A 25,650-nucleotide genomic window follows, 5' to 3' on the forward strand; every position below is an offset into this window, starting at 1 on the left:
GCAGGTAGCAAGAAGCCTGACCATGCCGTGAAATGCTGGGCCCCAAGCTGACCAAACATGCTGGTGCTCTGGGTTAGTAAATCAGAAAGATGGGAAGTAGGTTAGTTTTTTTACTGGGGGAAGGAGGATGTCAGATGAGTGAAGAAAGAGCTGGGTAGCAGAGCAGAGAAATCAAGACTGTCCGTGGGGCTGAAAGGCAGTATTTGCATGCACATACAATTTCTTCAGACTGCAGAACTGGCTAGATTGACTGAAAGAAAAGCTGCCCGCAGGGCATGGCTGGCCAGGGAGCCTTGGAAGTCGTGAGGGTGTTGAAAGCACACGGAAGGCCCACGCACCACAGAGGTTCTGTGGATGAATAGCAACTTAAAACATCTGTTCTGGGGAAGAAAAATCTTTTTAAGCTGTAGAGTTTGTCAAGACTTCAGGCCTTCAGGGCCACGGGAAGGAAATGTGTGTACCGAGAATCTGCACAGGTGCAGCAGGACTGTGCGCTTGTTAAATCCCCTTTGTGCAATATGCATGAGGGGGCGATCTATATGGCACACCCTATACTAGCAACATGGCCTAGGGAGGAGGCAACTGTTCAACTCATAGTACCTGCAGGAAACAAGAACTGCACTGGTTGCCTCTCTCTCAGAGGTGATCAGTAGGGGCTGTATTTCTGACACCTGAACCCAGCAGCTACAGGAGGGCTCCTGCAAAGAGAAAACCAGACTCCAGCATGGTCCAAAGGGTTTATATTTGACCTCTGTTGCCTGGCAAACAAAGTGAACTATGTGCTCCATTTCTGCCTTGGATGTAGGACTGATGCTTCGTCAGGTTTGGTGCTGGGATTAACTCCCTGGCCGTTGCAATAAAAGCAGCAAGGAATGGAAGGATCTTTCTTCCTCTGCACACCGCATTGCTCCCTCATGCAGCAGTTGGGAACAACTTGGCTTTTGATACCTATCTGCTACTCATCAGGCATAAAGGAGACCTGTAACTAAATGTCATAGTAAGCATGAATAAATGTTAGGTCAGCTTCAGCCTTAAGAAAAAAGAATAAATGGGTTTCCCACTATGGATAGTTCTTCTAAATGGGCCCAGCTGCTCACATCACTTCTTCTCACCATTACAAAAGGAGTAAGTACATTTCCAAGGGCGGTAGACTTCCTTGACTTTTTTCATTCCTCAGTCTCTTACTTTCCCATTTTATTATTCATTTGGGTCACTAAAATTTCACTTGTACCAGTATTGGGCTTCAAACTTCCAAAGCGTGTTTTGGGTTATACCCATTCTACGCAGCCAAATGTTTATACAGCCCCTTTAAAGTTATTGATTCTTCTCTCTTCTTTCCTACTTTTTGTTTTTCCTTGTCAGAGCTATTTTGTAAGCTGGAATAGTTTCAATGAAGTCTGAAACCAATTTTTTTTGTTTCAGGATCTGTACCTCTCCTACTGAAGAAGGCAGAGATGCATTGGAGGTCAAATTCTGATGCTCTGCTTTGGCTTCAGGGCTTCTGAGCAAAATGTCTTCACATTGGTGGGGTTTTGCCATAACAGTGATAAGAGAATTTGATCTCCTGAAAATGCTACCATCAGGAAATGCCTGTTCTGCATTTCTGGAGGCAAAGTCCTTTTCTTACAGTGTATACAGAAAGCCTCAATTTCTACGTGCTCCTACCTCTCATACTAACCTTGAAGATGTTTACAGGAAAGATAGTGAAGCTTTCATGTAATTAGCTATCTGATGGCAAGATTTTAATGATCTTCCCTGAGACTAATTCCCTTCTTCTAAAGCACTACTGCATTGCAAAATAGTTACATGTGTTACCGGCCATAAAATCTACCAAGGCCAATTATTTTTGATCAAAAGGCATCTATATGCGGTGCGTATGATTGCTTTGCAGACATTTATGTGTGAGCATTTTCTCAGTCTCATGACTGCAATAAACACAGGTCAGATCCTGTCATCTTCATGCCACTTGAGAAACAAAGGCAATAGAAGACTGACATAAACAATAAACCTACAGTTCCCACTGAAGAGCAGAACTATCAAGGAGAACTAAACCTAATATAGATAATAGATTTCAGAAGAGAGGTGTGGGTTCTTCACTAAAGCTGGTCTGATTTAGAATTAGCGACCAATGGGACCCTTATCTGCCTCTAGGTTGGTGAAAGCAGCAGAAAGTCCTTTCTACCATCTCCTCTCTTGAAGTAACAGCTCTTACATCCTGGTGTACCTGAGGTTTGCTCCACTGTGCCTGAAAGCATGTTTATAAGTGACTAAGTTCTGTATCAAAGTTGTAATTTATAAACAAGCAAACTTCATGTCTGCTGTCTCAATCTCTTACATACTGTAGCGCAGTGTTACAGCACCGCTATGTTAGGCACACCTACAAATAGCAAATAAGTTCTATCTCTACCTAATAAATATTGATATCTTAATGACCACAAGAATTAGACTATCAACCATATGCACCTAAACATTTCATTGATACCCTCTATAGTCCCAGTGCCTGGGAAGATCACACAACTGCTGAAAGTATTGTCTACTCTTAAGGCTAAAGCAATGGGTGAACCCCCAGAAAGTCTTGGTTATGTGCTCTCTCACAGATCTCCTTTGAGCTTGGACAAACTGCGGAGTATCTCAACCTTAGAGGACTTGAACAATGTCTAAAGCTGCAGTGGGAATCTGCCAGACAAACATACATTGATTAGGTGGGCTAGGACCTAGAGTTGTGCAAATAAGTAATGTGATGCTTTACTGTGTTGTAGATTGGTAGCTTAGATGCCAGTAATCAGGTTGATATGGCAGACAATCACCTAAGATATCGCTCTTTCTGTACCCTTTTTTTGGTAGCAAATAAATGCAGTCAACTGCTCTGTATATGCAAGCCTGTTTGAGCAAGGAAAATGCTGTTTGCTCCACATTTGCACGCATCAGCTTCTGTGTGCATAAGAACACATCTGTTTTCTTAAGCTGCTCTGCTAATCTATTACCAGGTCCTTTCTTTGCAATGCATTTGACGGAAGAGGCTCCATAAGTGTTGTCAAAGCTCAGCGCTCTTGGAATTGTGCTGGGATGTTCCAGTTGTACCTTAGTTACTCAGAAAACTAATGCAACAATGAGCTTTCTGGTCCATATCCAGGGAAATATTATCTTAGCTTTACATAGCTCTTACATTTTTGCCCTTGATTTTTAAGACAGGAAGTGCCCAGGAAGGTATCGGTGTATTTAAAGAATCTGTTTTCATAGGTGTACTTTATAATGTAAACTTCTAATTAATCCTGCAGCTGTAGTGTCTTGCTCTTCTCATTTCCAAAGTGTCAGTGTGCCCCAGCTTCCAAGACAACTGGCAGGGAATCCTCCCTTTCCATTCAGCTGTGAGCTCTCCTTTGGTTGCAGGACTAACTATGGTGGGATGTGGCATGTTTTCACGTGCCACAGCTAGAAATTCGATCTTGGAGACAGATCAACCCTTGGCTACCACTTGCTTATGTAGCCAGTACAGAGCTGGGACAGCCTCCTGGCTGGAGCGGGTCGGGATGCAAAGGGGAGGGGGCCCTCTGAGCAGCAGTGAATGCTGGTGAGGTGTGAGGGCTGTTTGCTCCCAGCTAACAAAGCTGGCAGTTGCTGTTACTAGTATTGTGGGCTATTGTTGAATTTGCTCCTGCATAAAAGGTGGGAGAAAGATCTGCAGATTATAGGAGTCCAAGCTTGCTAAAGAGCTCAGAGCACCCCATTTGCCCTTGTCTGTGCAATGTGTTCCTCTTAAACACTGCCCTCTCTCCTGTCCTGTCACCAGCTGAGGGGGCATGTTCACTTTGAATCCAGATGTGAGACTTGAAACCAAACAAGTAAGTCTTCTGAAGGCAGAGGTTTGCATTTGCACAGTAGTACGCTCTGAAGCCCTATTGCTTATTATTAGATTCTTTGGACGTTCTTACAGTGCAGTAACTACAGAGATATTTGTAGGATATAGAAAAATGCTACCTACGTGCTACAAAGCAAGATATATATTTACAGTCTCAAATCAATTTTCTGTAATATCTAAACCAGGTGTTATTCATATAGTACAAATTTGTTCTGGAAAAATTCTAGTTACTTCTCTTATACTTTAAAGAAACGTAGTGTGGGTTTAAAGCATGCAGTAAGTTTAGTTTAATCAGAGTATGTCCTGTTCCTTCTTGATGTGCTTCTGTTAAAGATCAATATTGTTGCTAACGCAGGTTAGTCTTACATAACCTGTAAGGAGCTATAAAATCTTTAGTATAAAGCAGTTCAAGAAGAACCTACTATTGCAACCCTAAGAAATACAGAGGGAGTGATGAGTTCAGATGAGAGACTGGAGATTTCATCTGTTCTGTAATTTGCTGCTGACATCAGTTGGCAAGGAGATAATCATTAACTGGATTAATGCAGTAAAGATTATACCATCTACTTTTTTTTTTTTTTTTAACTTTTCCCCTAGCATGACAACCTTTAACCAACTTTCCCTGGCAAAGGCTAATTTAGACAAAAGAGGAGGACTGCAGAAAGTATTCTGAGGCCATAGCCTATTTCTTTGCCAAACCACTTTCTTTTTCCTAAGCCTAAGGCACAGCTAATATAAGTGGCATTCACACCGTTCATGGTATACAGCCACTTCCATGTGGCACTGGCTTGGCATAGAGGCAAGGCCTCTTACTGTCAGTAGTGCATTGATCTAAATGGCTGGAGGCCTGGTTGTAGTGGGATGAAAGGGTCAGAGAACAAATTACAGGTAAATATTTTTGTTTGTATTTCCAGGGACCTCAGTGGAAAATATTCTCCTTATCTTCAAAGGGGTTATTGGCAGCTGCTCACCTTCCACATCTCTAGTAGATATCTCAGATGCATGAAGTTCAGTGGGAATGGGATCTCACTGAAACGGGCAGTGCTGTGACTTTGCTAGGAAAGAACCAGGGCCTCGAAACATTGGGGAGAAGCCAACGACTAATGGCGTTATGTCATTAATTTTTTTCCCAAGTTTGCCCAAAATTCAGTTACAACAATCGCATTAGCTTTAAGAGAATGAGTCAAACCCTTGTTCAGGCAGGTCTGTATCACAAGTACTCAAGCCGCTTTAACTGGGGGAGCCTTGTCTGCCTGCAACTTGAACGCTTCATCTATGAAGAATTTTAACACCGTTTAAAATCTTAGTTCTTTTCCTCATGTCACTAGTCATAAATTCAGAGATAACATAAGGAATTTTCTTCTTGTCGTGTACGTAGAAAGAAACACTCAGGTGGAAGATTTAATATTGCCTTGCCCTCTTCTTACAGGCCCTTGAACAGAAAAGGATCTGGACAGCAAAAGATGTTTTATCTTTAAAACTTTGTAAAATCTCCCCTAACTAGGACAGAAACATTATTTTACTCTCATCCTTGTTCTCCTTTTAACTTTTTTCATCTGCTTCTGTGATTCCACTAAATTTTATCTTAATGAGAACTTTTTCTTATTATAACTCTTAACCTTTGCTTCATAAAACAGAAGATTTTGTTAAAGCCTTATGAGACTTTTAACAGATTCAAAGGTTTGAATAATTATCAAAACATTCCTTCCTAGTAACAAATTTTACTAACAGGCCTTTCCTAAGACACTCCTAATCAGAAAACTTCCATGGGTTTTAAACATAGGTCAGCTAATTTTGGTATGTTCCTTAGTCTTCAGGCTGGGGGGAACGATCCATAGTTCTTCCTGTTCTTGATAGTAATTATGACCCAGATCAGCTACCTAAGAAGAAAAGGGTTCATTGCTACTGTAGAGCATCTCAGGATAGTAAAGAGGGCTGTGTTTGTGGGTTTGATTTCTTGCTGTGACTCAGGGATTATTTTGCTACTCTGGAGCAGGGCTTCCTCAAAGCAAAAAATGTGACCAGTCCAGAAGCTACTTTTTTTATTGTAGGAATGCCAGGAATCCTTCACTCTGCCAAGGATCCCTTGTCATAGGGCGCTGAGTGGAGCTCTTTTGTCTCTCCATTTATTTCCAGTGTGAAGATGGTCAGACAGTGGAGTTTTTCTAACAGTTCAGAGGCAGAAGTGATTCATGCTGTGTCCAATACCGATCTGCACCTGATGGTCATGTAATAAATGACCATCTGAGAGGGCTGTTCTAGTCACATTTCTAACATGCAGACTTGGGTGGAGTTCATCACCCTCTACAGTGAGCGGGCCTTTTGATATAAAATTCCCTTGAAGAGAATAGGAGTGCAGCCACATAAATGAGATGAGAATTTTCCAGAGCTCTCTAAGAGACCCAAAAGAAACAAGAAGCTGTTATCATAGGTAATGGTTTCCTTGAAATTATGAAAGGAAGCGTGTCCTGAAGTAACTCTATATGACAGAGCAATAGTGACATACTGACCTATTCAGGTAGTCTACAACTGATAGTACTTATTAGCTATTGGAGCTCTTGTGGATGGGCTACGCAGGCCTAGCCCTGGAGGCAGATTAATAGGAATGTTTTGTAATAATTTTTGTGGTCGCCACTATGAAGGAAGGCACTGAGTCTTTCCTTACTACTCATGCGGAATAGAACTGTCATAGATATTTTATGGTCCATACATTTCTAATCTAATCTATTTTGCTATAATAATTGCAACATAAATATTCCTACATGAATATTTAAGAAACTGCTTTTCTTCACTATTGTGTGGCATTTGCATAATTATCACTGCAATTCCTGGCAGATTTAAACTGTCAAGTCTGTTTACACTGCAGTGGAAAAGTATTTACTGATCCATACAAATGTTACATTTGCATCTATAACAGAAAATGCATGCTGCTTCAGTTTGCTAATGAGGGAAATTATACATCTGGTTAAAGAAACTTTGTCAGAGGCAGAGTTGGCATTTCCCATATCCCATTAATATATGGATACACTTCTTTTCCCCCTAGAATTTCAGTCAACTGTGAGAACATGTTGTTGAGGAAATTGAGTGGTGCCAGAATTTATATGAAGTATTAAACCCCAAGCTTCTGAGCTGTTGACTTAAAATAGTCACAGACTCATTTGGCTGGCCAAGTAACAAGTATAGCATTAATATAAGGTTTAAAATTCAAAGAATAAAATAAAAGGGACATTGTTCTGTTCCTTAAGGGACTGAACATTTGGGGCCTCAAAAACAGTGTCTGAGAGAGAAGGTGGTGAGTACCTGACTGGATTGGGCACCAGGACACTTAGCACTCCATTGCAACTAGTAAACCTCGGACTGATAATCCAGATGCAAACTTCTGAACAAACTCCATACAGAGCAGCACAGGTCCAGCTAGGTTTGTTAGCTTAGCCTCAGCAGAGCTCAAATGAAGCAGCACTGGTCCAAAGCTGGCTTTGAGGGACCCTAGACCCTGGGGGAACATGATGGAGCTATACCCAAAGGTCTCTTCCGAAGTCGGCACAAGTCTGGCTGGGTTTGGTACTTCTGGTCGGAGCAGGCCATGCTTGTCCTGGGCTGGTTTCACATGCCTTTACACTCTGCCCTTGTGCTAGCTGCCTGATGGCAGGACCTGGCTCCCCACTAGTCCAGATATGGGAGCGTTGGCTGCAGCTCAGTCTTCTTATCTTACCGGATGCAGGAAGAAACTGATGTACTCTGTAGCAGTCTTCTGCGTTGTTAGAAGCAGCTGAATCACAAGAATTAGTCTGACGTGGCAAGTGTTCAAACATCAGAGGCTTGGTTCCAAGCAATGTGGGGCTGGCTTAGAAAAGACTAGTGTCTTAACATGAGTTAGGTTGTCTTTGTCTTTGGAAACTTTCAGGTGTACTTGATGAAATTACAGCCTTGTTCTTGAAAGGCTACAGATTTATACACCATACATGCGAACCTGACATTCCTGTTTGCAGGAGCTGGGGTGCTAACACATTAATGTCTATGAGATTTGAAATAAAACCAGCACTGCAACCTTCTGAACTGATGACCCTGTTTAGTCCCAGACTCCTTGCTCTACTCATACTCCTCTTGCTTTGAAACATTTATATGAAATTTTTAATTGGATAGGTCAAAGATAGTTATCCAAATGCCTTGCTTTAGCTGCCCTGCTAATGCAGGAGGTGTGACAGAAATCATCTGGGAATGCTTCTTTGGCATTAAGATACTTAAGAAAAAAACATTCTCTTTAATTATAGGGTTTTATTTTGTACCAGTGTTTGCAGTAAACTCAGATGCCCAGTCATTTCGATTTAACTCTCTGTCATTTAAAATTATGCTGTTAAGTATTCTTCCCCATTCCTAAAGCTGGTCTTCAAAGTAACAGGTAACTCAAAATGCCCAGGAAGTGAATAACTGAACTGTGAGAAACATCTTTGTATTAAATACAGACAAAGATGAAGCTGCTTCTTGACCCCGAACACTTTCCGATTTCCTTCCTTCCCTTAATCTTTTCCCTTAATAAATGCAGTGTTACTTCATTCTAGTCACTAAAAGTCTGAGCACATCATTAGTTCTTTTCTATACAAGAACATAATATATTTGCCTTAAACTGTTCTTACTGTTACCTGTGGAACGTCCCCGAATTTGTGTCTTTCTCTCTTGGTAGTTACACTTTTAAGGGTCACTTGGGCATTATACCACTATGTTTTTATCTTTAAATGGAGCCCATGAGATTGTGTATCATTCATAAGAACTGCCTCTGAAACATTTCTCTTGGGTTAAGACATTTCTCATTTGTGGGCATGCTTGCACTAGTAGCCTGTTTTATTTATATTTTAAAATGTTTCTTCAGAACCAAATTTGTTTGCTCAGTGTAAGTGCTCTTTGCATCTGTATTGGCCCATGATCTTGGTTTTATGTAGTTTGGACACATGTTTAAGTTAGAATATTGATCTAACCTTTAAAATCGTGCTTTGAGTTTAAGAAAGTTCTGGAGAGAGATCCAATGTTTTGGTTTGTGTTCTTCCACTGTTCAAAATGAAACTTGGTGGTGTTAGAGTCTCCTCCACATTTCTTCCTGTTTTTGAAATGTCATCTTTTACCTCTCTGTATAAATGAATTGAAATGCCACCTCAGTCCTGTGCTAGAGTTGTGGATGATCTCCACTAGGGGGGGAACTGCATACATTAATGGGAGGAGGGAATGTAATGGCAGAAATCAGCCACCTGAAAGCATGGGAACTGCCTCCTGCAGCAGGCTTAGTGGGACTAGATATGAATTTTTTCCTGTTCTCTCTACAAAGTATCCAGCTTTCAACCGTTATTTCCTGTACTAAGTTCTCTGACATTTTTTCTATAAATCCTTCTCCTCTGCAGATATGATTGACAGCTCCAAGCTTTCCCTGGGTTGGAGGAACCCTAGCTTCAAGTTCTGACATCTCTTGTATCCCAGACAAGTATCTTAATCAATGGGGCTTTAGATCAGTATTTCCCTAATCCTTCAAATGAGGCTATGTGATAGCTGTGACTTGAACATGGATGAGGAAATTTCAAAACCTATTTCCGGAGGGTTTAGTTTATTCTTACACCAGTGTCTCTTGAAGCTTCAGAGAAAGCCTCTGCCAAAAGCTGACAAAAAACAAATGAACTTAAGTAAACAAATAAGCTGACAATAACAAATAAATTGCTTTGTGCTGATGACATTTACCTCGGATTCTGCAGTCAGTGGCAGATTCTCCCCCCACAATGCAAAAACCCTGCAACACTGAACTTCACACGGAGAGACTCAGACATCTCCAGCTCACAAGGTACTGGGCCACCAAGGCACAATTTCTGTACATATAACTTTCTGTGCAATGTATAAAGCTAGAGATGAAGAATGACTGGCATGAAAGGAGAATAAAGTGTGATGATGAGCCCTGCGCAGTGGACCCTGTCATGTCCACGAAGGTTTACAATCTCCTCTTTGTCAGACCAGGGAGCTGAAAGTATGACTGGAATACAAATGAAATGCAGCTGGGCCCAAACTTAGATGCACACAGTACATTTTTCAAAAACATGTGGCAATTGCTGTCTGAAACCTTAGAAGTTAGCCTCTTCTGATTTGGTTGTGCTTGATTTATACTGGCAGCCCAAGGACCTGCTAGAAGAATTCCAGGTGTTCAGGGCTTTTCTTATTATCCTAAAATTTCCTCAGTAGTCTTACACTGTTGGAGTCAAATTCCATCAAGTTTTTTACTTAGAAAGATTTTCTTTTGATTCATATGTAGGGTCAATATTGACATCATCTAGTATTTAGACCCCAAATCAGTAGATATAGGATGAAGCTAAATAGAAGAAGAGGAATGTAAGAAGCAATTTCAGCAAATCGAGAGTCTAGAGAATTAAATTGCGCACCCATGCTCCAGGAAGCAAACTTGCACTCAGGTTACAGAGAAAGGTTTGGTTTAATTGACCATGTTGTAATGTTCCCACACCCTTTGGTCATGGAAATCAGATGCAATTTTCTAATATCTGCAACATTAAACCAGACATGTTCTGAGGTATCTTAGAGCAACGAAAGCTCATTAATTGAACTTTGTGATGTGCAAAAAAAATGCATTTACATTGCTCGTGTCCCTCTTAAATGGAATGTTACAAACAGCCAGGCTACATAGAGCAATTTTCTGGAAAGATGGTGAGGATGCCTTTGTCTTTCCATTAGTTGCCCAAGTGACAGGTGTCTAGACCTTTGAGGAGCTGATTGACATGGAAAAATAGGTATGGTCTAGCTTGAAAATATATAGAATCTTTTAAAACTCAAACATCCTTTTCATCTGCACTTAAAAATTTTTTGGAACCATTTAATAAGCTGATTCTAGCTGGGTATCATGCTTACATTTTTTCTAGAAGAGCTAACAGTAGAAAGTGATGAAGACCCCAAATTTAGACTATTAATATGTTATTTTTTTTCTTAAGATACTGTTGTATATATGCTAATATAAATCTGCCAAAATACTTAGAAATATAAATACTAACCTACAGTCAGAATAAATGAAGAAAATAAATTTGGAGGTTCACAATCCTTTGACTTCCCAAGTTAATGTTATATGCATGTGCATATAATATATTTACTTGTTTTTTTTAAGTTCAGCCTTTCTCACTGGAGTTCCCACTCATGTTACAAATTAGCAAATTTCTACAGAAATTTGTCAGGGAGTGTCCTATAGAAATGTGAACAATTAATAACTATGCTAGGATGCTTAAGACAAAATTACAAAAAATGCAAGAGTGAAAGGAACTGAAAATAGTGAGTAATGATTGGGTTTAAGTTCAAAGATTATTAAGTTAATTATTCTATCCATGAGTGAAATGTATATAGTTTCTACTAGTAAAAAAAGGAGCAATTAAGTTTTACAACAAGGACCATGTTCAGTTGCCATTACCAATTAACTCCACCGAATTTTTTCTCACTTCTGCTGAGTACTATTACTTAAGCTTCCTATCTTCCTAGCTATTAAAAATATTTTATGGAAACCATAGACATGTCTGTCTCTTCTCTATAGTGCAATAAAGTTGGCCTTGCACCCAAAAACAAAATGCCAGAGGTTTAGTTGCCCTCTCGATAGGCTCACAAAATTCTCTTTCCCACTTGTCAGAACGGGTCAGAACACGCCAGTGTATTAGCGAGAGAACAAATCCCATATTATTGTCCCCCTACTCAAGAAGTTTAGCACGTGGTCGCTCTACTGACTGGAAAGCAATTAACGTGCTTTGATAGTCTCACAGTTATTAGTTCTTTTATTTTTTTGCAGCAGCCAAAATTATTCCTAGGATTTTATTGTGATGAAGTCATGCAAGCATAATATGGCTATACGGTAATATAATATTTACAGTGTAATTTAGGCTCCATTGATGAATTAGTAATGTAAAATGTCAGCAAGAATGCACCTCTGCTGTCGGATGGGGGCCATCTCTTACCATCTTACGTATGTTGTCTTGTTAAACTCAGTGTTTTCCTCTCCCTACCTCCCCCCAGAGTAGCAGAATGTCTTTGAATTCCCTTCAGACAGACATTGCAATGAAGAATTTGAGGAAAATATTGCAGTGTTTTGTTACTCAGGCCCAGGGGAGCACAGGAGCCCAGAGGGGCCACCCTTCCTTCCAACACAGCCAGCAGCTTTAAAGCCCAGTGTGAGGTGAAACCTGGTGGGACCCCTTCCGTGGGACAATGCCAAGTAGGACACACTGAATGGGCATCGCCCTGGCTCTGCCGCTTCCTGGCTCCTTTGCCCACTCCTGAGGCTACGGGCATGGTGGTGGGCTGGGAATTGCCAGTGTCCTGCCCTCCTCTCTTTCTCTGGCTACCAGTCCTCAGTTAGCACTTCTGCACACAGCGCCTGGAGGAGATTTCAACAGCCTGAACTTGATTTCCTTAGCGCTGGGGTCAAGCCCGCAGCTGCCTTTCAACCCAAAGGTCCCTCAGAAGGCAAACTTAGGGTGGCTGCATCTCTGAGGGCCTCTCCTCAACAAAGAGGAGGAAGGAGGGATAAGCCTGAGCTGGCAGAGCAGCCCTGCAGCTGCTCTTGGTGCAATGGAGAGCTGTCCTGTGGCAGCTTCAGTTTACATTGAGAGCCAGAGATGCCCCAGTGTAAGACTGGGATGGCTTAAAAGCAGATGTGCCTTCCCCCAAGCCCAGCACGGACCCTGGCACAGCCCCAAACTGATTGCATGCTGTCATTGGCTGTTTCTGTGATTCAAGAGCATTTTCTCCATGTGCTAGGGTTCCTGGTTTTAAAAAGAAGGCTTTTGCTTTAGACAACCCTCACGAATAACTGTGCTTTAAGGAAGAAGGTCAAGAATTGAAAAATCCCTGAGAAAACCACCCTCGGTTTGCCAACCATGCATTTGTCAAGTTGGGACTGAGCTCACTTGCTTTTTAGAGGCAGTCATGCATTCACAATGTCTGTCTCGTAAAAATCAGGACATCCTGCTTTGCCACCAGTAACCCAAACACATGACCCCCAGTTACTCTGAGAGACGTGCGTGCTGCTCAACACTTGCTCACTGGCAGTAAAGCTAGTTCTGTTCAAACTTGCTTTCTGGAGAGGATGTCAAATAAATTCTTGCAGAGTGCATGTATCAAATCTGTTACTGAAACCCTGCATTACATGTATATGTATTTGTTTGCATCTCTGCTTTCCTTGTGTAGCTGACATGGACTTACTTTGACCTGCAAGTGGCAGTATATGTCTTAAAATGCTTCCTTCTTCCATAGTTCTTTCTCATTCAACTCTATCATGTTAGCAGAGAAGGATAATCAGAGGGCTGCTCAGTTCCTCTGACAGGGGCTTACTTAAACAATGTTCTTGTCTGCACGGTGTCACACAGCTTCCTATTATTCATAATGCTGCTGTAGCATAGGAAAAGATTTAGAATTGCTTTCTTTTATCACGTTGCGTTAAAGCTGCTTTATATAACAGTCAAAAGATGCCTTTCTCTGCATATTTTGGAGGCTTTAATTTGCCTATGTGAATTCTAAAATAGCACGTCTCATTTCCATATAATTCTGGGGTGTTACCATAAATATACATTTGGAAATAAGTTCATTCTGTCAACAAAAGAAACTTAACTTGCGCACATAATTGCCTTTGTAAAGCTGGTGTTAAAATCTATTTTTATTTCTTGATAGCAAAATAAACTTTTTGCATTGCTAAAATATTTACTAAGCAATTCTGCTGACCGGATAAGGTAGGGTTTGGTCAGATTCCCATGGCAATGCACAAAGTATAAACAGATAGCATTTCTCATCATCTTTGAAACCTTAATGATCATAATCTGTGGCCACTCTTCCATAAGGTTTTAATTCCTATAATATCTCTTCCCTAAATGTTTTTCTTCCCTATCTTTAATAGACATTATTAGCCTTCTCTGATTATTTGATGGATGACATTAGGAAGGTATCTCAGCAGAGAGTATATCAAAAATGACTGTCTACTCAAAGTACTCAAATGCACTTGAGGGGCTGCCATAACAATGTACGTGAACTTAAATCTTGGATGGTATTAAATACAGGAACGTATAGGGAAAGAAAATATGTGAGGAAAGCTCTGAGAACTTGTTTCAAAGAGTTCATCCTAATATACATGGACTTTTCTCCTGTGGAATTGAAATGTTCTGTGGAGGTGAAAAAACAGGACTCACCCATAAGAAACAACAAGAGAACTTCAGCAGAGATCAGAGGACTGCTTACGTGGCTGCTTGGTGAAGCTGAATTGCTGAAGTAGCTCCCAGGCGGACTGACAGCCAGTCCCTTCAAACATGACACAGAGAAACTTGGATTGACTCAAGCGCTGCACAGGTTGCAGTGGTTAGACAAGTCTAACAGCAAGACTGCTTTTTCCCCCACAGGGGTAGTCCTACCCCTAGGGACAGAAATAAACCATTTCCCCAATTATCAGAAGGCACTCATATTCCCTTGATAGAGTCTGCTAAAGATTTGGTCTTTTTGCCAACAAAATGCTTAATATTTACCTGTGAAAGGACAAGCATGGAAGATAAATTTAGTTTTCTCAGATTTCCTTTGAGACTATCAGCCTGGTTTGTTTATTTGTTGAGTGTTACCGTAAGTTTGGAAAAAAGCTAGAGGGATACCCTACGAATCTTTTTTTTTGCAAATAGGGTAAGTAGTCAAATTTATATTTCCTGAATCTTACTCTGCTCTCTCACCTGAGACAACTCTCCCTAGGACTGAATGGAAATCATAAGTAGCACTCTTTTTTTACCTCTGTTTTCCATCCTCTCTCCATTTTGTGTGTAAAGGTGCCATGCTTCAGCCTTGCCAGCTGGAAGTCCAGTGCTTTCTCACAGGCTTTAAAAATAAATCTTAAAACAAACTCTTCCATTCTATTTGGCTATAAAGGACACTGAAAGTTTCATATATAGCATATCACGCATAAAAATAATTGCTGCAACTGCAGTGTACAAGTACTTATTGTTCTGAAGTAAAATCAGGAGTGTCACAAGTGAAAAATATTACTCTGAAGTAAAAATCTTTGCTTTAAGAAGTAGAGAAAAAGAGCTGTATCAGTGGAAAACCAGAACACAGAGTGTTTTATTTGTAAGTCAGCCTTTTTATGGTATTCTTCAGAATCCCTTTAGTACCTCATAAATATGAGTTAATTTATCCTCATAACTCTTCTATGAAGTATGGAAATATTATTTTCTTGAATTTAGAGTAGGCAAAATGGGCCAAGGAAAGATCAAATGATTTGCCCGATGTCACAAAGATCACCTACGGTAGAAGCAGAACAGAAATGCAGATCTCCAGAGTTCCACACCACACTTTTAACCACAAAATCATCTTCCTCTCAAAGATAATCATTGGTATGTATCACACAGGGAAAAAAAAGCAGCTCTACTTTCAGGAGAATAGCAACAAGTATTGAATGAGTGATAGGTGCAAAGATGAAGTGCTCTATCTGGAAAGTTTGAAGAGCATTTAGATACTACCCAAGTTTCCAAAAGGTGACTTTGGTTTCAGCTATGTTCACCAGGTAGCAAGTTTTTTAAAAATAAATTACAATGCTCCATAAAAAATAGGAATTACAGATGAAGAGGGAAATAATGAGCCTGCTTTTTAAGGCTTTATAAATGTACATATGAACTTCAAAGCATCCATGAATATTCTATTTTTAACAGCATGGGTCTACCTCTCTGATCAGTTTTGTGATCCTCAGTTTCAGAGACAGCATAAAATGCATTCTTCAGTCAGTATGCTGACAGTTTCATACCTGAAATCCTAATGCTCTGAACTCAGCAAAGGCAACCGTATAGTGCTGAGATTTTTAGAATTATAAATGTTTTTGATTTAATTTTCTCCAGAGGAGTTCTCAGGTGAGAGAGGGCCTATATTGTGCTAGACAGAAGGCAACTGGTGAAAGACAAGAGTTCTGCACCATCCTTTTCCTCTGTGATCTTTGAGTGCAATTAGATGCAGAGTTGTGGGGACAGGGAAGACCTTTTGAAAGGTGCCGTATTATGTCAGGGGCAACACAGTGTGACAACTGCAAAGCCAGCAGTAAAGCTCAGAACTCTACCTCGTCTAATACTTGGTTAGCGCACCACACTGGAATTATTGCCTCTAGATTTTGTTTATCTTTCCTCATAAGTAACCAGCTAGAAACAGGGTGCTAACATAGCCTGGAAGAAGGTAGGTGTGCAACCAGGTGCATGAAGCTGTATCAAGTATGACATAGACCTCAGTATGCATAAGATTGGAGTGGCTTTAAAATAAGAATCTGTGTTTGCTGGCCCATTCCCTGAGCTTTTCTACCACTTCAAACTTTTTCAGTCCATTTTGTTTCACAATACGCTGTTAAATCCTCCTTTGCACAATTACCTACTGACCTAAAAGTTTGGCTTGAAACTCTACATAGGGTTTGTGGACTGGCTACGTAACATGTTCATCTTAACCCTATCTCTGCGGTGTTCTGATCTTGAACATAACAATGTTTAAGCTTTAAGACTTCTTCCTGACCCAGGATGTATGTCCCTGTGAATAGGAAGACCCCAGGGAGGTATTCAGGGGGAAATTAAGTCGACAGAAAGGTGGGAGAGAGCCTATATATCTGTGCAAAGTGGCCAATGACTTCTGTGAGGGAGGGTGGGAGTGCAAGGGTTGGAGAATGTTATAACCAAAAAGTTGCACTGCCCCATAACAAGATACTTTTTGCTCTATATAGCCCAAGGTTTAGTGCCTGTCCCCCAATAAGCAGTGCCACTGGAGTTTCACTGACTGGCCTCTTGCAGGGGTGGCAAGTAATGTCTCTACAGCTACCTCTGATGGCACTGCTCTATCACACAGCTCTGCCACTTCAATTGAAACAAGTCCCAGCTGCAAAATGTTTCCTGCTCTGACCTCTTCTTTCAGTCACGTGTGTGGTGTCACATTTCATAACACACGCTGTTTGATGTTCGCAGCATAAATTCATTTGCTTTATGTTATTAGGAGTGATATTAGCCTACAGGTATTTCTCACGTGTGTCTGTATGTGGTGAGAGAGATTGCTAGATTGCAAGGCTGAAAGAGTCGTCTGTTGTTGTCCCACAGTAGCACACTACAAAACCACTTGTGTCCGCTTGTTTCTGTACCTACTTCTGCAAAACTCTGTTATCTGACAGTCTAGGAGGCAGAAGGTAGATTTTTCAAGTAATTTTTCCACTGAAAACTGACGATCCTAATGACTGCTTGAGGATGGGGTTGCTGTGCTCAGCACCCAAGCTGAAACCCTTTTGGAAAGCAACAGGCAAGAGGTCATGTGGCTAATTTCTTGTGGCTCCAACTGCTCACATCTTAAGATTATTATGTAAGCAGTAGTTCTAATCCCACTGTGGTCTGGGTTTTTTTCTCTGACCATCTGTGAACAGAAGAGTCTCTTTCCTCAGCACTGAGGCAAGGGAGGATTTACCAGGCAGTGGAGTCCACAGGAGAAACAACTGAAGGGCTCGGGGCCTGCTCAGATGCTCATTGCTGCAGCAGAAGCGGGTGTACCCGATGAGATGAGTGGGTGTACCCGTTAGCTTCCGCTCTCTAAAAACCAACCCTGTCTGTTGCTCCTTCTCTTAAGGGGAGAAGGCAATAAAGAAAGACTCATCTCTGCGTCCTTGGGGGGGGGGGGGGGGAGGATGGGAAAAGAGAATCCAGCTTCTCCCAGAGAAGGAATATCATAGGCACACTCAGCTGCCAACCCCCCCTCCCTGTGGGGGTTTGGGCAACCTGGAGGAGAAAATCCTTAGGGAATTTAAGGACAAATAAAAATGCAAGGACAAAGTTGAAATATAAGAGGAAAGAGTAGGTGGGCAACAAGGGAAAAATATATCAAATAATATAGGGCTTAACAGACATTAAAATGATGTCAAGAGAGGTAATGACTGGGAGAAAGACATGCAAACAAGAATAAATAAGAAAGAAAAGACTAGAGACAAGGCTTTAAAGAAGAGTAGGAACATAAGTCAGTGTCTCCTTTAAATGTTTTTGGAGGCTTTCTTTTCTTAATTCAGTTTTGTCTGCTTAGAGTTGATCTTGTCTTTAGAGTTGATGACTTACAACTTTCTATGAAGCCTTTTTTCTTGGCTGTGCTAACAAGATTTTGGGGCTGAAATGCACTGCTGCATTTAACATGGAATGTCTGGATGACCTGCTTTAAAGACTTTCAAACTCCCTGAAACGCCTATCTTTGAAAAGCTGTTTGTTCCCATATAGACTTTACAGTAGGGCAATAAACTAAGGCCAACTGTTTGCTGTTCATGGCAGTTTTTATAGCCAGGATTAGTATATAGGCCTATTTACTGGAAAGTGTTAAGAGTCACTCAAGCTCTTTCTCTGCAAAAATAAAATTTATTACAGTTTGTGCCACAGCACTTCTATACAAAAAGTATAAATAAAAGGGGGTTGATAACAAAGAAACTCCACATGTTTTAAAGAAATAGTCTTAAATTGTGCTTTTAAAGCATCTCTGAGAATCTGTTATGGTAAAACAGACTTCTCCAAGACGTTACCTCTCTCATGACCGGTAACATAATCTTCAAGATGATCTTTAGTAAGGTATTCAGAGTGAATTTACAATACAGAATTTGCAGTTCACACTGCTTGCTGTTTGCAGCGCTGTCAGGATGCAAGGTATGCAGGGATAGTAAACAGCATTAGCTCTCACTGGAAAACTGACCAAAAGAAACTCAAGACTTTGGCTGTATCACAGACATAGATGCAAGTATTTTGCAAGTGATGGGATGGCTTTTGCATCGCTGTGGTGAGCTGTGCTCCTGGTTAGCAGGTGTTGCAGCTGCCAATGTGTGCCTTTCTCCCTTGCTTGCTCCGGAAGCAGGAGCCGCGCCAACTGCAGCATCCTGCCAGCTCCCCAGAGCACAGCCTGCAGGGGTCAGAGGGATGGCACAGTGAAGGCACTCATTTACCAGTGTCTGAATTTCCACATTTTAGCTGCCCAGTGGAGGTCTTGGGACTTTCCCATCTCAAGATATTTCAGAGTTTTTTTGAATTGGGGATGCAGAGAACCTTTCCAAATGCAAAGGAAGCATTTGAAATGCAGCAGATTTTAGTCACTTGCCAGCTGAATGAGAGCACATTTCCAAGAAGTCCAGGAAGAGATGAGTTTACTGTGTGTGCATATCTGCTGTCAATTTTGCACGTTCTGACATATTTTTCTCTGACTTTTGTATCTTCTTATGAGCTCATAGCCGTCTTTCCCACACACTGCAAGAGACATCTTAAACAAACACAGAGGATTCTGCCTGCTCTCCTCCGCAAGCAAAGGCTCCATCTGTATTTCGGTATCATTGCTAAATTCAGTCAGATACATTTCAGAAGAGGGTAGTCCTCCCAGTTGCAGCATGCAATCTGACTCCAGGAAAAGCTTTGGTATCAAACTTGATCTCAGTGACCTATGAGCCGCCTGAGGGCCTGACCCAGTAACTCTGACTGTCCAACTTGCAGGGTGGGATTATTGGCTGGTTGGATAGAAGCATGCGAGTTTTCAAAGAAGCAAATGAACATGTGAAATAAAGGAGGAAAACAGTTTGGAAGCTCAGTTATTTTTCAGTGTATAGGGTCAAATCCTCCTGCCCTCACTTCTGCTAAACAGCACTAATTAGCTTCACTGATGCCCCCCAGGAGCGCTTGGATTGAAGGAGAAAGTAAGGATGTTAAAATCATGTCTCTGTGTTCTCCTGTCCTAAGTGGATTGGAGACATCTCAGGAGGAAAACACATCCAATTGTAGACCAAATTTGTAAACAGCTTAGCTTACATGACCAGCTTTTCCTGGGGCACGTTCTGGGTAATACCAGTTTTTCCAGTGCTTTCAGTGTAGAACTGATTGTATCGCAGACACTAAAAGAGCTGGAATTGCATGAGAAGGAGTATTTTCATGTCTTCTCTACTAGCTGTGTGCTGGTGAAAAGACCCAGAGAGACACAGAACTTGGTCAGCTGTGTTGCTCATTCCCTGGAGAAAGTACCTTGACTCAAACTTCTCCGTGTTATTTAACCCTAGCCCAACAGAGCCTGCTTTCAGGGCAAGGCAGGGCACTTCCATCTCCTTTCCGTGATGGTAATTGGTACAGACACTGCCAGAGAGCCAGCCGGTGCCAGCTGGTGCCAAATCCGTATGGTGAGAAGTGGGCATCTGCCCACTTGGAAAGGCCTGAGCCCTATTATCTCCTCACCTGCGGATGCCAGGGTGAACAGGCTGTTCTGGCCGTTCCTTTTCTGGCAATTTCCTCTTCCTCTTGCTTTTTTTGGGAATGCATGGTGAGATGACTCCAGCCCACAGGAGTCTTTACAGCACCTGGCCTGGGGGATTTCCTGCTTTCCTGGTGCTGGCTGAACCTTTCTAGACCACAGAGCATCTCCTTCCCCAGTCACAGCAGCAGGATACTGGATTAGGCCTAATGACCAAAATTTAAAAATGAGCAGTGCCAAAAAAGAGTCTCCTTCTCCAAGCTCCTGAGAACTTTAGCCAAAAATATGGAACTAAAAAACCTCTATTGATCTCTTATTTTTCTCCTTTCCTCTGCTGTGCAAGCATGCATCACAAGGCTAAAATCTAGGGCGTGCTGAAGCCAGTGGTAAAATGCCTATTGACTTTAACGGAGTCTGGATTTTACTTCAGAAATAAACTGCACAGCTATGCAATAAATGAATTCCACATTCCAGATGCAAACTCATACGTTTTACTGGTTTAAAATGCATTACTCTTTGTTTGTAGTGGTACTATGGGAGCATAAATTACTCCTGTGTTTCCTATATACTACTGAAAAACAGATGCTATGCCTAATCTGCCTAAACTCCAAAACTAGTGACACACGTTTTAATAACAAATTGTGTGCAAAACGTACAAGCTGCCAAAGTAGCTTCAATCAGATGTGTGCCCAGAGGCTCAGTAATGGATGCGATATTTTGATGGCTAGTTTATTTCTGTGTTGGTGGCTATACTTGCCTTATGCATACTTCCTTGACCTACATCTTTGCATAATTGTAGCCTCATTTCTGTATTCCTGAAATACTTAGAAGGGAACTGGAATGGAAAATTAAAATCGTTGTCTAATTTCGTATAAGCAGAAGGTTCTTTGGAATGTATCTACAGTGAGATAGGCATTATTGACAGCTTTGTCAAATTTCCCATATGGACAGTTTCTGCTGATTTCCAGGCAGTTACAAATAATGGCAGTTAAGGATCTCTGTAGCTTGTCTGACAAGACTGAAACAAGAAATGCGGGTATGTCTTAATTTGGAGAGCCTACTGTTTATGCTGCTGTTGTTTTGCTTTTGTAAGGAACTGGCAGGTTGTCTTCCAGCACAAATCAGCTCAGGCTAATTTGGGACTATTGCAAATGATCATAAGCGACTTTCATAAATGATCACATGATCCAGCCTAAGGAAACCTGGCAGTATTATGAAAGATGGAGCAAAGCTTTATGTTCAGCATGCATTCAGTGTGGAGACTGTTTCACCTAACTTTGTTGTCCTACAATCCCATATTCAGAAAAAAACCCAGTTCTAATCAAAGGGAAGCTTGCCACCCTGATTAGACATCTTTTATAGGTGAAGATGGATGCTAGAGTGAAAATCTGTTTATTAAAATCTGAGTACGTGTAATTATAGGGTACCATGCGATGAGTAGAGCTGAAGTTGGCCATGAAGTAAATGGTCTTTCAGACACTTTGGGATTGCAGTAACTGTTAAATTTCTTGAAAGCTTCCTAGTTCACATTAATTACATATTACTGTAAATCTGTAGAACAAAATGGAATTCTCTTGATGACAAAAACTGACAAAACTACATGTGATCACATTCAACTGGCAAAATCATCAGAACAATTATTCCTAATATTTTTGTGTGACAAGGTTTGCATCGTGTATGTTTTATACATTTGCACTTCTTTTCTAGGAAAGTCAATAGGGGGAGGAACAAGAATCTACTGATAACTGATCTGTGTTGTAATGATGTTGGGTCTGGTTCATGTCTAATGATAAGAACCCAGTGTTTATATAACTTAGACACCTGGAAAGAAAAATGGGAATTTGGAGCCTCCAGAACTGAGATTTGTACAAGAAGGGAGTTACTCTGCTGGCTGATTCATAGAAAATAATAGGGCTGAAGGTTGCAAGGTTATCTAGCCCATCCTCCTAAATCAGTGTAAACCCAGGCATGTTTTGTGCAGCTGCTATGGAACTGAGAGCAGATGAAGAGCATTTACATACTTGCAGACTACTCTCACGCCCACTCTTCTTTTTAGGCTACTGCAGAGACTACTCCTAACCTTTTTTTCTTTCTCCATAAGCTTTTTGAAGGGAGAAAAAGAGTCCAAGAAATACCTATTGCTCATGGAAAAAAAAAGTCCACAGTTGATCTGTTCCTTGGAAACTGATCCAAAATCTTGGATTTCTGCATCTTCAGTCAATAGATCAAACCGATGTATTTATAGTGTGTCACAATTCGTTGCCCTTGTTAGAGGCCTGTAAGATTAGTTATTTTCCTACAAGAAATGAGCATTTTTTTATCTTGAGTTGATACACATAAGTATTCAGTGAGGCTGTCAGAATCTGACATTACTTGATCAAGGAGGCCTGGTAAGTTTTAATGGGTATCAAATGGAGCATGATGCATTTGCTGATCATTTGTTGGGAATGTTCCCACTGAAAGAAAAAAATCTGAAGTACCTGAATTTGCTGTTTACCTTTAGAAAGGCCTAATAGAGTCTGTGGGTCAGGTGCAGACAAATATGATGAGATGCTCTCTTGCATCTGTCTGGCTAGGAACACTACATTTTGTTTGTTCTTAAAGAAACTTTGAAAATTGTGAAACTGAGAACATTTTACTTGCCAGGTAGCTATTTCTCTTGTAGACTTAGGACAATTGAACTGACCCAATTGAGCTGATGTAATTAAGAGTCTGAAATTACCTCAGAACAGTGATATCGCTCAGTTCTTTGCTTCACCTCATAAATAATCTTGTATTAGAGTTATCTGTCTTACATGTGTATGACACCTTCAGTCACAATTATTTCACCCAATCAATATATGAATTATTTTGAATTGGAAATACTAGGAGATTCTATAAAGTTTAAGAATAGCTCTAGTAAATAATAGCAGTGTTTGCTTTTACAGCCACAGTCAAGGTCTCCTCTTCTTCCTTGCAAACCTTCTCCTGGAGCTCTTCTCCCAGAAAGTTTTGATCACAGTTCACTGAAATCATGAGAGCTTTCTTCATCGACACACAGAGGCTGTGATGCAGTTGTCTTTGGACTGCTCTGTTTTTTTGTCTCCGCGTTATCTTTCTTAACTTTCCCACTGTGCATCTCCTAGTGCATAGCCAGAATTCTCTGCGGGCAATAAAAGTTCAGGCTCCTGCTAGGCTCCCTAGGGATGAGTTTGGCCTGTAACCTCAGAGTGCTTTTAGAAAAAGAAGTTTCAGGTCTGAGGAAACAGGTAAACCTTTCTGAAGCATGTGACTTTTCTTTCTGAAGTCACTTTAATCATCATAACAATCTCATTCAAATATCTAAAAGCGCATGTGCCAGATTCTTAAAGGCACGCAGTGACATATATCGCCAGAGTTCACCCACTGGTGCTGGCAGAGTTCAACACTCAGATATCTTGCCAGGCTGAGCCTAACTGAGGCTTGCAAGCTGAACTAATGAACCTATATTGCACCAGCACATAAAAAAACACGCTGTATCTTTTCTTCTTCCTCAGAAGTACAAGTAGCTTAGAACTACTTGTAAACCCTATTTTAAAAGTCATTAAAAACGCACAGAATTAACCAACCTAATTTTTCATTTGAAAATAACGTGCTTTAAAAAAAATCCCCTTTGCAAATCTGATGTAGCAAATCTATTGGTTCTGCATTGCCGTATTTCTCTGTGGCATCTTATCACGTGCCGCATCAATACTAACCACCAAATCTGTAATCTTTAATGTATGTGAGGAATTTCTCCCTTTCAGGGTTCAAACTTTACTTGCAAGGAACTGGAGTGAAATTCTCATCCACTAAGTGGTCTGTCTGTTAAAATAACTTAGACATCTAGTCTAAGATTTACTTCTCAAGTATATCATCCTTCTTCAGGAAATATAAGACTTTGATGTCAAAGCAGTAAATGATGAATCTCTGTTGCAAAGTCAATGTGCATTTCCAGAGCTCTTGCTGTAAAAGCTCTCTGAGTTTTCCTTGATTTCTATCAATATATTTAATGTGTGGTTTTTTTCTCTTCTGTTCCCTAAAAATGTGTGTATCTTGGTTGATGGTAATTTCTTTCTTGTCTTTTCTTCTTTATTTTTTTACTTCCTTGAGGAAATCAATTCTCAAGTTCTGAACTAATTCTCCTACCACTGTGTTTGCAATTGGCATGACCTTTGTGGTTTTACAGTTTTGGCTTATCTGCTTGGCCAAGTGACACCCTCCTCATGTTTACCGAATTCCTCTCCTGACTGTAAAACCCCATTTGTTTTGTCTAGGTGACAGAGTTCTCTCAGCTGCAATCCTAAAATTGTTTTGGAAGAGATTTTTGTTTCTTATCACTCTCCTCTTTTAAAATAAATTGTATTAATTAGTTTTTAAATCAAAAGTTTGAAGATCTCTGTGTAGTCTCATTCTTATCTTCTCGTTCTCTATACTGAGTCTGTCCTCAATTAGGTTGTGGCGGCTATTTATATCACTCCTGAATGTTCATCTTCAATCATAAGTCTGTGCAAATGGCCAAGTCTGAATTTACATGGAACATACTTCAGCAATTATCATAATATAAATAACTAAAATATTATTAAGGAGACTAAAAGGGACTTGTGAAGACGTTTAAGGTTCTGCTGAAGTTATTTAAGTTACTGAAGCTCTATAAAATGATGAAATCAGAATTTTGATGCCAGAAAGGGATTTTACATTAAATTTAGGAGCTTAACTACCAGTCCATAGATTTCTTTCTACAGTACTGAAAAGAAATAACAACAGATCTCTTAGCACCTTCTAATTTACAGAAATGTTTCTGTTCATGCACACAACTGTAAATTTTAAGATTTGGCTTGGGAATGAATTTTCTTCAGCTTCCTAAGCTGGAAAAAATCCAGCCTGTCTCCTTCCTTCTAGCTGAGTACCCATTAACCTCAGGTGACCTTCCCCTGGTCACTGTTTCTGTTGTAAAGCATTTACTTTTAATTGAAAAATTTGTTCTTAAATATAGAATAAATGAATGGCATGATACTCACAATGCAATAACCCTCTAGATAAAATGTAGATGCCATCAATAGATTGAACACAAGCTAAATCAAGGTAAATATACAAATGTACACAGAGGAAAGTGGATTGATCCTTTACCTTCTTATTTTGTATGAAGTGTTTATATGATGTTGATTCTTTGTAGTCTATAAATAACACAAATTTACGTGCTGATGTGATTCCCAGTAATGTCTCTACACAGCAATATTACATCTCTTCCATAAATAATCTGAAGATTGTCCGTAGGTGTTCAAACCCTATCATTCATCTTTACGATTAAGTCACAGCTGCTTTTGCCTTTTTTATTGTTTTTATTTTAATGGGTTGGAATATATATGTATTCTTTGGTCACATTTTATGGTGGAGGCTGATTTCTAGATTTTTACTGTAAAGCTCTCTGTCTTCTTGGCATGGAGTTCTAACTGGATTTGTTGTTTCCTTGTTCTTTTTCTCTTTATTGTTACCCCTAAGGAATGCATACTATTCTGAGCTAGGCCAGCAAAAATTTGGCAAAA

The sequence above is a fragment of the Struthio camelus genome, chromosome 4, assembly GCF_040807025.1.
Source record: "Struthio camelus isolate bStrCam1 chromosome 4, bStrCam1.hap1, whole genome shotgun sequence".
NCBI lineage: Eukaryota > Metazoa > Chordata > Aves > Struthioniformes > Struthionidae > Struthio > Struthio camelus.